Here is a 12,304-nt window from a genome sequence, read left to right on the forward strand (position 1 = left end):
GAGTATGGGTATTTAAAGCTTCTTGTTTGTTTGTTTCCTGATTTTTTTTGCCTTTTTCTGGGCTTAGAAGATGAGAATCATCAAGCTTGCATATCTGCACGTTGTTTCTTCCTTGAACTTCTGTCTTTTGAACTTCTGAAATAACTCCAGGAATAAAAATAGGCCCTAGTTAAAAAAAACACTACTGGAGGAGCTGAAAATTAAAGCCAGCAGGCCAGAAGAAATTCCCAGACAAATGTGTATGCATGGGGTTAGTCAGCCCCATCATTATTTCTTAAAGAAATAATAATATATAAGTGGGTAGACAAAGTGTTTGCTGCAATATTGTTAAAGTTAATAAAGGTTATACCATAGTTGCAAAAATTTGGTGTTATATTTCAGAAAGTTCCTTTCAAAAGGATAATGAGAGATTTGACTTTGAGTCTCCATTGTTTAAAATATCCTTTCAGCATGAAAATATTTTCCATTCCCATCAGTTTTCTTTTGTATTTGGCAAACATGGATATTTTTCCTGAACTTTAAGTGGAATGAAAAATCATTATTTTTGTTGGCTTGCATCTGTTGTAGCTTCCCCTCCAGTAAGACTGGCAGATTTATTTTTAGAGATGTTTTACCAGTATATATCTTGCATAGTTATTACTGAAAGCAGATTTTATAAGAGTTTTTTTTGTTTGTTTTTTTTTGTTTGTTTGTTTTTAAAAAAGTTTAGTTTAGGGTCTGCTTGCATCATTTGAAAGTGAGCTATAAATGTCAGAGAATATAGTTTTGTAAATATGCAATAAGTTTTATTCCATGGTTACAAAGCTATCTGCTTAGTGCTTTTGGCTTTCTTCATCTCTTTCTAATCCAGCTCCAAGGGGACTACTTATGACATTCCAAACTGCTGAGCAGCTTTCCAACAGCTGCTATCAAAATAATAAAAACAAAACTGTTTGTCTTCTTCCCAAACACGGATTGGGTGAAAACAGAGACAATTTTTTTGTGTGCCAACTCTACCCTCACTGCTCCATTGCTGGTGTTGGGGTTTCACCTCTCTTGTACAGCTGTCCACTTAAGAATAGGACCAAAGACAGTTACTTTGAAAGCCTCTAGAGGAGGAACAATAAATCATGGGCGTTGCAGTTCCAAGGCCTGGAAACAGCAATTCTGAGCCTCTGCATCTAGAGGGAAGTGCTTGGCATTTCTGGTGAGGCAGTCCAAGATACACAGCACTCATCCTGAACCACATCACTGTGGTGCTGGACCTTAAACTGTAGCATTCAAGCCTATACAAAAATTATCTTACATGCCTGTCAAGTGTTTAACAACTGAAGTTTTAATTTTCTTGTTCCTAGTAATTAAGTTTACCAGGTAAATTATTAAGCCTGTGATAAAATCTGTTTTTTATAATTAAAAAAAAAATAAAATAAAACACGTAATTGCATTTCTTTCTTTGTTAATGAGCTGTATCACTGAGGATGAAATTCATTCAGAAAGCAAGACCCTTTGTATGCAGTGGAATTGGTCCCGCTGCAAGGGAACCAAGAGTGTTCAGGTAGCTTGTGATATATGTAGTGGGGACAAATTGAAACTGGTCAATGTACTTCTGGCATTTTTTTTTTTTTTTTTTTACTTGTTAGGTGACTGTTAATTTCTGAAATATTCAGTCAAATTTCTTGAAAGACAAAATTGCTGTACATTCACATGTACTGCCTATTCCAGTTTCAGTTGTGATAGAATTTTCTTTAATGAGACTAACCTGAACTGAGTAAGAAAGAATTGATCAGATAGTGCTTTGTGATACAGGATGTGTTGAAATCTCAGTGATCTAACTGCTGTGAAGACAAGGAGAGCTTACATCTCCCTTCTGCTCATTTTGTATTTGCCCAACTCCAGCTATTTCAGTGGAAATAAGCCTGATTTCTTGTATTGATGTCATGGAAAGGAGATTGATACTTGGAAGGTATGTAACCCTGATTTTTATTTGGTAGATATAAATTAATGGACACGTCCTCGTTTACACACATGACAATCTACCAGCAATGGTAAATTTTAAAACTGTTATAATGTGAAAAAATAAGGTACTAATAATATAACTATTATTAAAAAGGAAGACTACAAGCTGAAGGAAAAGATTGGTAATTGGCAAACTGTCTTATTGTTGCTTTATTTTTTTTAATTCTATGAAGCAGATGTTTTCTTTCTAACAAAACATGTACAGAACATTTGACTTTTTCATGACTCCAGCTTTTTTTTTTTTGTGCTTGCTTATTGAGATTCCTTGGAACACCATCCTTCCTTTGTCCATATTCCCCAGTTGGGTTGTTTAAGGGAGACTTCTGTAATGGCTAAGGAAAACTAAAGTTAGGAACATGTTGACCTATTATTTCATTTGTCCAATTCATTGACTTGTACAGTGAAAGCCGTTTAATAATAATGTTCTTCTAACTGTTTGTAAATATAATTTCAGTAGCATGTTTAGAAATTTACAGAAGTTCTGGTTATGTATAACACTGTGATTGGTTTTATTTCTGCAGGAAGATGACAATATACTAAAATTTTGGTTGCACTTAGGAAGAAGATTGCATTTCTAAGTTACAGTGCTGTATAGCCATTTACTAATTTCAATACATTAGTTAACTTCATGAGAAATTGTATTCTATAAAAAAAAACACTCTTTATACATGGATCTCTAATATACAATATGTCTGGAGATGTAAAAGGAAAACTTCAGGGAGATGAAGGGCAAATATTGCATGCTTTATGGATTGGCATATGAACATAGGGAATGACTTTGAACATACTGAACACATTTCAGTTGTTTAATTCTAGGGAAGTGATTGTTCTCCTGGTTTGAAACTTGGTGTCTGTAAGAAATTCCTTGTCTTAGTACAAAAGGAATTTACCTTCTGTGCAACAGAATAATATGGTTGCAAGTCCATAAGTTGCTCAAGGATTTTGAATGTGAGCTGAGCTATTTTGCAGAAATATAGAAGTTACTTAGAGGGACACAGAGGTCATTGAACACATTTAAAGTTTTCTGCTATTTGCACTGTTGTTTAACTATCTGGTTCTGTACTGTCTGGATCTCAAACAGTTGTCTCTCTATTCAATTTACTAAAAATAAAAAAAAAAAAAGGTATGACATCTCAAGCTTGAAAGGCTTAACCAATTCTTAGAGACATTTCTTCAAAAAGCCTCATATATCCTAAAACTGGAAGGCTCAATACTGAGCATACAGTAGTTTTGTGCAGATAATTACGCTTGTGACTTTGGATAGAAGGAAAATTGGAAGATTCAAGGGTGAATGAGCATGCTCTTTTATTTGCTTGGAGGAGGACGAGGAATAGGGCTCAGTCTTATTCTGTCTCCGAGAATACTTTTCAGAGTACTTCAGCTTTGATTTTTCAAGCTCAAAAGAAATTTTAATATACTTAAATAACCATATTTGCTCTTCTTGTTTTGAAAAGAATGACTGAAACATGCAAGACTGCTATTATGGAGTGGTTGTTCCGGAAGAAAGACATACCTGAATGTCAGGAAGCTTATAAAAAGCAGGCAGTCTAAGCCTACCATCCTAAATTCCATGCTCAGTCATAGAAGATTGGGGAAGGCAGATGAGCAGGAGAGATTTTGGTGCTACTGTAGACACCTGATTGACTGCCAGGGAATGTGAAAACAAATTATACTTACTGGCTTAAAGTAGGTTCACCTTGTAATAGATGCCCCTTTGGTATCTCAAACTTATCCTTGGTAGTCCTTACTTGCATCTGTATCTAAATCCCACATCAATTGAACAACTGATGGACAAAAATTTAGAAATACTGAATATTAATGATAATTTCTTCACTTCCTAAAGGTGAAAATATATTCAAGAGATGAAAGTAATATTGTACAGTGTCCTAGCAGTAGATGTGTAATTTTGACTTCCATTTTCTTTTACAGAATTTTAACTTTGTGTGCTTTGAGTATAACTAGTGTCATCCTGAAGGAGAGTGTTTCAGACAGAAAACAATTAAGTTTTCCCTCACCCTTTTGATTGCTCAGTAAAAGTATTTAAGAGCAGTTGCTGGAGAGGTGGAAGACGGAGATACTTTTGGAAGACAAGCATCTATCTAAACAAGTATGAAAGTTGTTTCATGTTTCCTTTTTCATATGCTGACTTTGTGGTGCTAAGTGCATTTTTCTGCTTTAATAGCAAATACAGGGAACAATAGTTTTTTGTTCCCCAGGTGTGGAGTGAGTTCTTAAGTTTTTGTTTTGTTTTATGAGCCTGCTCATGAGATGCTGTAGCTAAAAAATGTACAAAGATTACGTGTTTTTGTCTCTACTTAAGTCACGGTGAACTGCAGAAGTACTTGTTGGCAACCAGTACTTTGTCAATTGTAGACAGTGCTTGTATGGATATGTAATGTACTTTTTGGAATTCCCCATTTGCTTGCAATTGTCAAGATACAGCTCCTGGGATTTATCTTCCAGCCACGGCAGTGCTCCTCTCTATTCAATGCAAGCTTGGTCCAAATGGCATCAGATACATAGCTTTGAAGCTGATTTTTGGTAGGTCATGCCCAAGTTGAGACAAGGCCAGTCTGAAGGTAAGAAATGGGGGGGGGAAGGGAGGGGAATAAAATATGTAAGAGCCCAAGTAAGCAAAATGTTCTGGGGAAGAACTGGGAGAAGAGAGCTGATTGTAACTACAGTATAGTTACATTTTTAGTGTTCATGTTTCTCAGCGCTTGCATGTGCTGCCCTTCATTGCCTTCTTATCACATGACAAAAAACATGTACCAGCACAACTATAAATATACAGTAGTAATAAATGCTGAGCTATGGGTTGGTACATGAAGTTGATTTTCTGATATTGTATGTCCCAAAATTTAGAAGTACCAGTGATGCGTGTTTTATGAAAGAAACCCTGATTTACAGCAATAATAGGAAACTGTTGGCATGCTCTTGGCCTACAGTGTACCCAAACACTGCAAATGCACAGCTTAGGCAATGCCCATTTTTCCTCTCTACCTTCTGTGTTAAGAAGCAGAGTAAACCTCTGGGAATATGAAGGGTTAAGGTACTTTTTTTTTTTTTTAATTTCCTAACATTCTGAATATAAATAGAATTAAAATGTCATATAGTAATAATAAATCTTGCCAACTTTCAAGTCAAGCAGACAAGCGGTTGAAGGATCTGGTTTTGATAGCAAGGTGTATGTCTATGTACCCAGCAGCAGCATTGAACTCACCTTCACTCTGTTGGCTGAAAATGTCCAATAATAGTTTCAGTGTGTAACAAACAACAGATATTGCTCATTGTTGCCCAAGCACTTTAGCAGTAAGCTTCCTTCTACGAAATTGTGCAGGGCTTTGCTAAGTGCTAACATATCAGTCTGAAATTATGAATTAGTTTTATCACAGGATGTGTTTATATTAATGCTCTGTCTGAAGCAGACGTGAACCTAATCTAAACAGGAGAAGGATGTATGGGAAGGGAATAGACCAGGCACATAGCCTAAAGAACATAAGCTGGTGGGGAAGAGAGAGGTGTTTAGAGCTACCTGTTATCACCTGATCAATATCTACTACTTTACATACATCATAGCTTAGGAAAGTGGTTTTCTATTCAGGGATAAAATAGCTATCACTTCTGACACATGTCCCTTCCAGTATCTTTTTACCAAGTACATGCATGTTCTCTGAGTTACACCTTTTATTGAATTAAAAGCAGTGAATGTAAAGTGAATGGGGAATATTAAAAATGATAAAGCTGAAAACCTTTGCTAGGGAGAAGTAAAGAGGATCTTTCTCTTGACATCCATCCCTTTTCCAGATTCACTTGTATTCTGCTCTGCCTGAAACATTGTAAGAGTTTTAGCTTTTCTTCCTCAGGTATGGCTATAAAAAGAAGTAATTGAAAAATAATGTGTGACAATTCCAATTTATTGACTTTTTATTATGAGCACTTTGGGGGTGGCAAAACAAGCGCATTATTCAAACTGATAAGATTAATAAAAAGGCCTTCAGATTTTGACAACGTTTGTGGTTAGAAGTGGTGTATGTGGAGTTGGGGGAGGAATTAAAAAAAAAAAAAAAAAGATGAGTCACTTATATCCAAGTCAGACTTCGTGTGAAACTAATGGGGGTGTGGTGTGTGTGGATTGCTAAAGGATATATAGACATACTACAAAGGAAGATGAATTAGAATATTATACCATATTTATTAATGCAGTATTTGTTGCTAGTTTTCTACTTAAATGCCTTTAATTGAACTCTGGGGCTTAAGAAGGCATTCCTAGCAATGTAACATTTCCAGGAATTTTAAAAAGGGCAAGTTTTTTCTATTATTTTTCTTGAGACTTTTAAAAGCTTCAGAAAAATTGAAATACTGGCAATAATTATTTGCTTGTGGTATGGTATTGTGTTTTGTTCTTTGAGGATGAGAAATGTATTGTGTATAACATAGCAAACAAATGACTAAGCATATTTATGAGGGAAGTGCATATCCTTTATTTTAGAATAGTAAAAATTATACTTGGTGTTAAAGATGTAACTGTAATTAGTTCTAAGATAACTATATGTATATAATTCAAAAAGCTGAAGACATGAGTGAACATAGAATCATAGAATGGTATGGGTTGGAAGGAACCTTAAAGATCACCTTGTCTAATCCCCTTGCATTAAAAAGGACAAAAGTAAGAAAAGCCACAAACAATAATAAATTTGTCACTGCATATAGTACCATAAAGTCCCTATCAGTATGGGCTGCCCAGGGAGGTTGTGGAGTCTCCTTCTATGGAGATATTTAAGGCCTGTCTGGACACCTACCTGGGCAACCTGCTCTAGGGAACTTGCTTTGGCAGGGGGGTTGGACATGATCATCTCTTGAGGTTCCTTCTAACCCCTACAATTCTGTGATTCATCGGTAGTCTTCGAGATCTCTGTAGGCCATCTGAAAGGAACAAAAAACCTTCAGAAAGAAATGTCAATTGTTTTATGAACAGTATAAATTGAACTACAACATCAAATTATATGAGCATACAATAAACCACATTCATTTAAAGTTATAAAATTTAATATGTAGCATTGTTCTCTTATCTCAATCCATCAGGTTTCCCAGCAACAAAAAGAAAATAGACTGAAGTTAAACTTAATACCTTTATAGAGGTCATCAGGGCACTTGTATTGCAATGATCTTCTTTCAGTGTAATGTTTCTTTGGACAATGTTAGGCAGAATCACATTCAAAGACTAAATCAGATTTCAACTTGATGTTTTGTCTGAAATCAGAGTTGAATTGACTATGCAGGCCTGACTATTTGTAGAGAACGAAACTTAATCTAGACAACAGTTAAACAAAAAGATTGGTGGTTTAAGCTATTTGTGCCTTACATCAGAAGTAGTTAGGACCATAGACACTGAGGAAGGATTAATTTCTGGAGAGTGGGTGGTAGCTTAAGCTACGTGAATGTAGACATCTGACTGTGCTCATAGGCTGTGGGAAATGGTTCTTCGGTACAGGAATGGTAATGTCCATGCTGTGAAGTTCACAAAGCCCTGCTGTTAGTTACCAGGACTGCTGCTTATCAAACCTGAGCATCAGCTGCACTTCCTTTCTGCTTGCCCCCTGTTTTTCACGTGCACAGTTCTAATAGTGGAGGAAGGACTGATAGCAGAGACATCTGTAGAATAAGTGTAAATAACAACAAGGTGTATCAAAAGCAAATACTGCTTAACGTAATAGCCCTAGCGTCATAATGTGGTCAGTAGTATATGTGGGTAGAGTGGCAATGCATTAGACACACAAAATGTGTGCTATATAGGGTCATTTTAGCCTGTAGATCAACACCTGATATATTTAAAAGGAGGAAAGACTTCACAGCTTTCATCTTGATATTCCTGTGATGAATAAAATTCTAGATATTTTCCTTATAAAACAGGGAGTGGATAGCAAAATAAGGGAAGTAAATGGCAAGAAGATATTACTGTAATAGGAAATAAAGCCTTTCATTTGTCTCTAATTTTTTACAGTACCAGCCCTTTAGAGTTCTGTGTCAAAAATTATTAAAAAATAACGAGGAAAGGCTCAGTAGGAAGTGGTGAAAGCAATACACAAGCCAGCTAAGCAAAATAGTTAACTTCAAATGTCTGCCAAGATCTAAAAGATACAATTCAGACATCCCAAAACTGAAGATATTTTTCAGTTGCTACACTGTACTGCTGCAGGCTAAGACAAGATTAGAAATAGATTTTTCTTTCATTAAAACAAACTTCTCTGCTACATAGTATAATATTATTCACAACAATGATCAATTATAACGTTATATCTTATAATCCCTTGTTTTCTCTAGCAAGCAATACTATAAATACCCCACAGATTCAGAATGGTGTATGGGGGGATGATGCATGAGTTATAAACCGTTCTTCTTGCAAAACAACTTGGCATCTTTTTAGCATGACACTCTGGATTTGTACATTTAAATACCAGCAGATAAGTAAAACTGAAATAGATGTGGAAATTGTAGTCCCTTTACCTTCTCATCTTTTGTGAGTTCTTGTTTATTCTGTGGTGCCCGCATCTCAGGCAGTACTTTTCATACTTAAACATCTGCTGTTTTGATTCCCCTGTTTAAATAGATTGGATTAGGAGGGGAGAAAACCATCTTCTCCTCCCCCTCGCCATTCTGCTCTAAAGCTTAGTTAAAAGGCTTGGCTGAAATGCAGCTTTTTTTTTTCCCCCTAAACTGGTTCTGACTCTTACTTTTCAGCTACATCAAGATACAAGGTCAAATTAATTACTGTAAATTACATCCAGACTGTGTGTAAAGTTCTCTATGAATCTATAAGCCCATTGATTTTGATACGCTTCACTGTCTTAACTCGCGCTCTAAAATTACAGTAGTGTAGCTGAAATCAGAATCTGTTTAAATCTCTGCTATTTAGATCTAGGAAGCATTTAAGCTGGCATTTTAACTGCAGGAGGGTAACTATCAGAGACTATCCATTGAGAGTCTGTGTATGCTTTTAAACCTAATGGCAAAACCTTATTCTTATTTCATTTTTTAAAAGCAAAAAATAGTTCTCCAATAAAAGGACCACTTGCATGTTGGTGCAAGATGGGAAAAAGAACTTGTGTAACACCAAGCACTGTTCCTTATTCCTCTTCCAAGTATTCACCTGCTGACAAGAAAATCCAAAACCTCATGCTGTGCACAAATGAGCTCCAGCAAGATTATGAAATAATAATCTAAGATCTGAAATATAAGATTCCTAATCTAAAATTGAGAGTGGAACAGTCAAATATCTCTCGGAGCTTACAAGCATCTCAAATAGATTCTGGACCCTGATGGTACTCAGTGAAATTATGTCAGATTTTGACTTGCTGATTTTTATTTTATATAAATATTTTATATATATATTTTATTATTAAATATATATATTAAATATATATATTATTAATATTATTAATATATTTATTTATTAATATTTATTATTAATATTATTTATATTATATATATAATAAATATATATAAAATATTAAAAATATTTTATATATATAAATTATGATCAGAAACAATTCCCAAATTAACTTCAGATGGCTAAGATTCAGGTTGAAGTTGATGCAAAACTTGAGAGAAAAGATGAGAGAGATGGAAGTTTGTTTTTTAAATTAGAAAGTACTGTATTTACTTGAAGAGGGGAGATTAGAAAACAGATGTTTGTTGGGAATCCAAAACACATCATGTGAACAACTCTTCTCGCTAATGCACACCCGTGCCACACCTTCCAGGCTCCTGTTCAAAGCACATGTTTTCAGCAGATGCCTCTGGGTATCCACATCCACTGTTTGATGAGCAGTTTGCCTTCAAACTTCAAGTAACACAAACAAGGGATTTATGTCACTCATCAGCCTTCAGTTCTGTATGTGTTTTTAAAATGGAGAGTATAGCTTACTTGCTGTCATTCCCCTAGCCCCCAGATAACCTCTATATCACAGAAAGAAATAGTGATCTTGCTGGCAGAAACCTATGTATTACACTTCGGTTAATGTGGTAAACCTGAAATTGCTAAGCTGTTGTACCAGATATTAAGCTTATGCAGGGATATATGCACAGGCACAGTAATGATGTCATTTAGCATGGAGAATAATTTAAGTCTCCTCTTTCGTGTCGAATAGATTCAGTAAAGAATAATGTAGTTCCAACACTAGATACCATGTTTTGGCTTGTCAAATAATAAAAATGACTGAAAATAATTAGTATGTGTTAGTGGCAGAAAAAGTGATACCATTTTGTATTTGTATTCTCCATTTAAATTCATACTGAAACTACTTACAGGTGCTTACGTTTATCTCTAATTTGACGTCCAGCTTTGCATCAGATGCCACCACATGTTCATCTCCATTCTTTGGTGAGTTTACTTCAATTTCCAATATTTCTGCTGCATTTTGCTGACCTGTCTTGTATATGGAAATCCACGAGGTGTGTGCACAAATAATGAACTGCAATGTTTTTCAACAACTGCAATAGATAATTAGATGATACAGTTAAAGGGGAATGATTAAGTCAGTGAGCATTTCCCAGATGCTCTTCTAAGTGATCTCAACTGCCTATCATGTAGTTTACAGCATCAGACTGAATGTCAGAACTTCTCTAGTCTAAATTTTTAAGCCATAGATAATAGCATGATAAGGGGAGATTTTTTGAATAAGCAATTTTAATTATTGGAACGTTCCGCTATAACAAAAATTGGCATATCATTTTTCTCCATAAAGCTTTCTGTGACTGCTAGTTCACATTCAGGGATCGTTTCAAACATTCTAAGAAATTTCTTTGCTTAAAATATATGCTGAAAATCTCAGCAGAAATCTCAGAGTGCTTATTTCAATGTTTGTTTGGTTTTATAGTCCCTTAAACTTATAAGAAGATCCTCTGTGGCAATGCAATATAAATTGGTCGTGGGCTATTAGTTGCCCAATGAAATAAATTTCAAAGATATGCGAAGTTGACATTTGGAAGTTCTGAATATGAATCTTCAAACCAATGCAGAAATTTACATTTTTATCGTTTGAGTTATGCTTTCAGCATTCCATACAGTAAATGGCCTGATTTGGATGGTTGGTAGACTCATGCTGACTGAGCAGCTGTCTTTTCTAAATCAGATTCATCCAGCTTCTCACTGGCAGCTGAAAAGACACGTATTCTGGTGTTCATACAATTTCTAGGACAATTTTAATTGGTCACCACAACAGTTAATTTGAACGCAGGTTTTTGCCCCTTTTTTGCCCCTACAGAATTTGAGTTCTGTGACAAATGCTTCCATGAAATAGACTTGGTGATTCGAACTTGGTTGGACTTTTATTTTATTTTTTTGGCGTATGAATTGTAACATAAGCTACTGTAACCTGTTGCTTTCTAACAGTCTGTGCAGCTCTTTGCATCTGTGTGACTTCTCTCACCTGAGGTGTCCAGCTTGGCCACAAGTATGCATTCTCAAAGTATGCTTAGTAAAAACCTACAGGTAAACAATAACTAATTCTACTAAACGTGAATATGTAGTTTCCATTAGAATTATATTCCTTTTTCCACATATATTTTTCCTTCCAAGCTTTCTGAAATATTTGTTTAAATTGTAGGAGTAATTTTAATCTCTCATAACATACGTATGCTGAAATCTTGGGAAAATCTTGGGAAGCATGTGGAGTTTATACTGAAAATTTATCAGCTTACACAAAACTCATTTAGGATCATATAGGGATATTTTAATTAAGGAAAAACCTTGCTACCACTAGCAGCAAGAAGCCCTTTTTTAAAAACAAAGCAAAACACAAACTATAACTGTGTGAGCTACGGGCCGTGTCAAACAAACTGATAGTGTTTCCAGTGTAGGTATGCTATCGAATGTGGCAGTGGGTTAGGAAAGTTATTTGAAAAGCTGGTAAGTGATTTGTGTTGAGAAAAGCTCTTCTATTTTAAATGCCTAAACACTAGAATAATCTCCAAACAAGATGCTTGTAGAAACTTAACTGATGTGCTTGTAAAGTGACTTTTTACTGTTTATCAGGAAGTCCAATGGCACAGTATTCTTAACTTTCTCTGGAAGTTTAAAAAATGTATTTGGCAAATTTAGTGGTATACTATGCAATAATAAAAATATAAGTTGCAGATAAAGAATGATAAATTCATTATTAAAAAAAAAAATAACCTGCAATAAGTCTACTTGTTATTTGCATAATTCAGCAGCCTTTTGTGCATTGGCCACGAAGATTCTTTAAAAAAAAAAAAAAAAAAAAAAGACAACCTCATAAAAATGGTGTCAGACTTCAGTTTGGTAACT

General features: G+C 35.1%; 1 long non-coding RNA gene across 1 annotated transcript; it reads left to right on the top strand.

The window, feature by feature from the left end:
- Positions 1 to 758: 758 nt before the first annotated feature.
- LOC311439083 lies at positions 759 to 11,605 on the top strand. The gene is made up of 5 exons (XR_014694533.1): positions 759 to 1,942; positions 3,925 to 4,102; positions 4,459 to 4,574; positions 10,306 to 10,378; positions 11,390 to 11,605. It is a non-coding gene; the product is annotated as an uncharacterized lncRNA (long non-coding RNA).
- The last annotated feature ends 699 nt before the right edge of the window (positions 11,606 to 12,304 follow it).

The sequence above is a fragment of the Aythya ferina genome (assembly GCF_964211825.1).
Source record: "Aythya ferina genome assembly, chromosome: 6".
Lineage (NCBI taxonomy): Eukaryota > Metazoa > Chordata > Aves > Anseriformes > Anatidae > Aythya > Aythya ferina.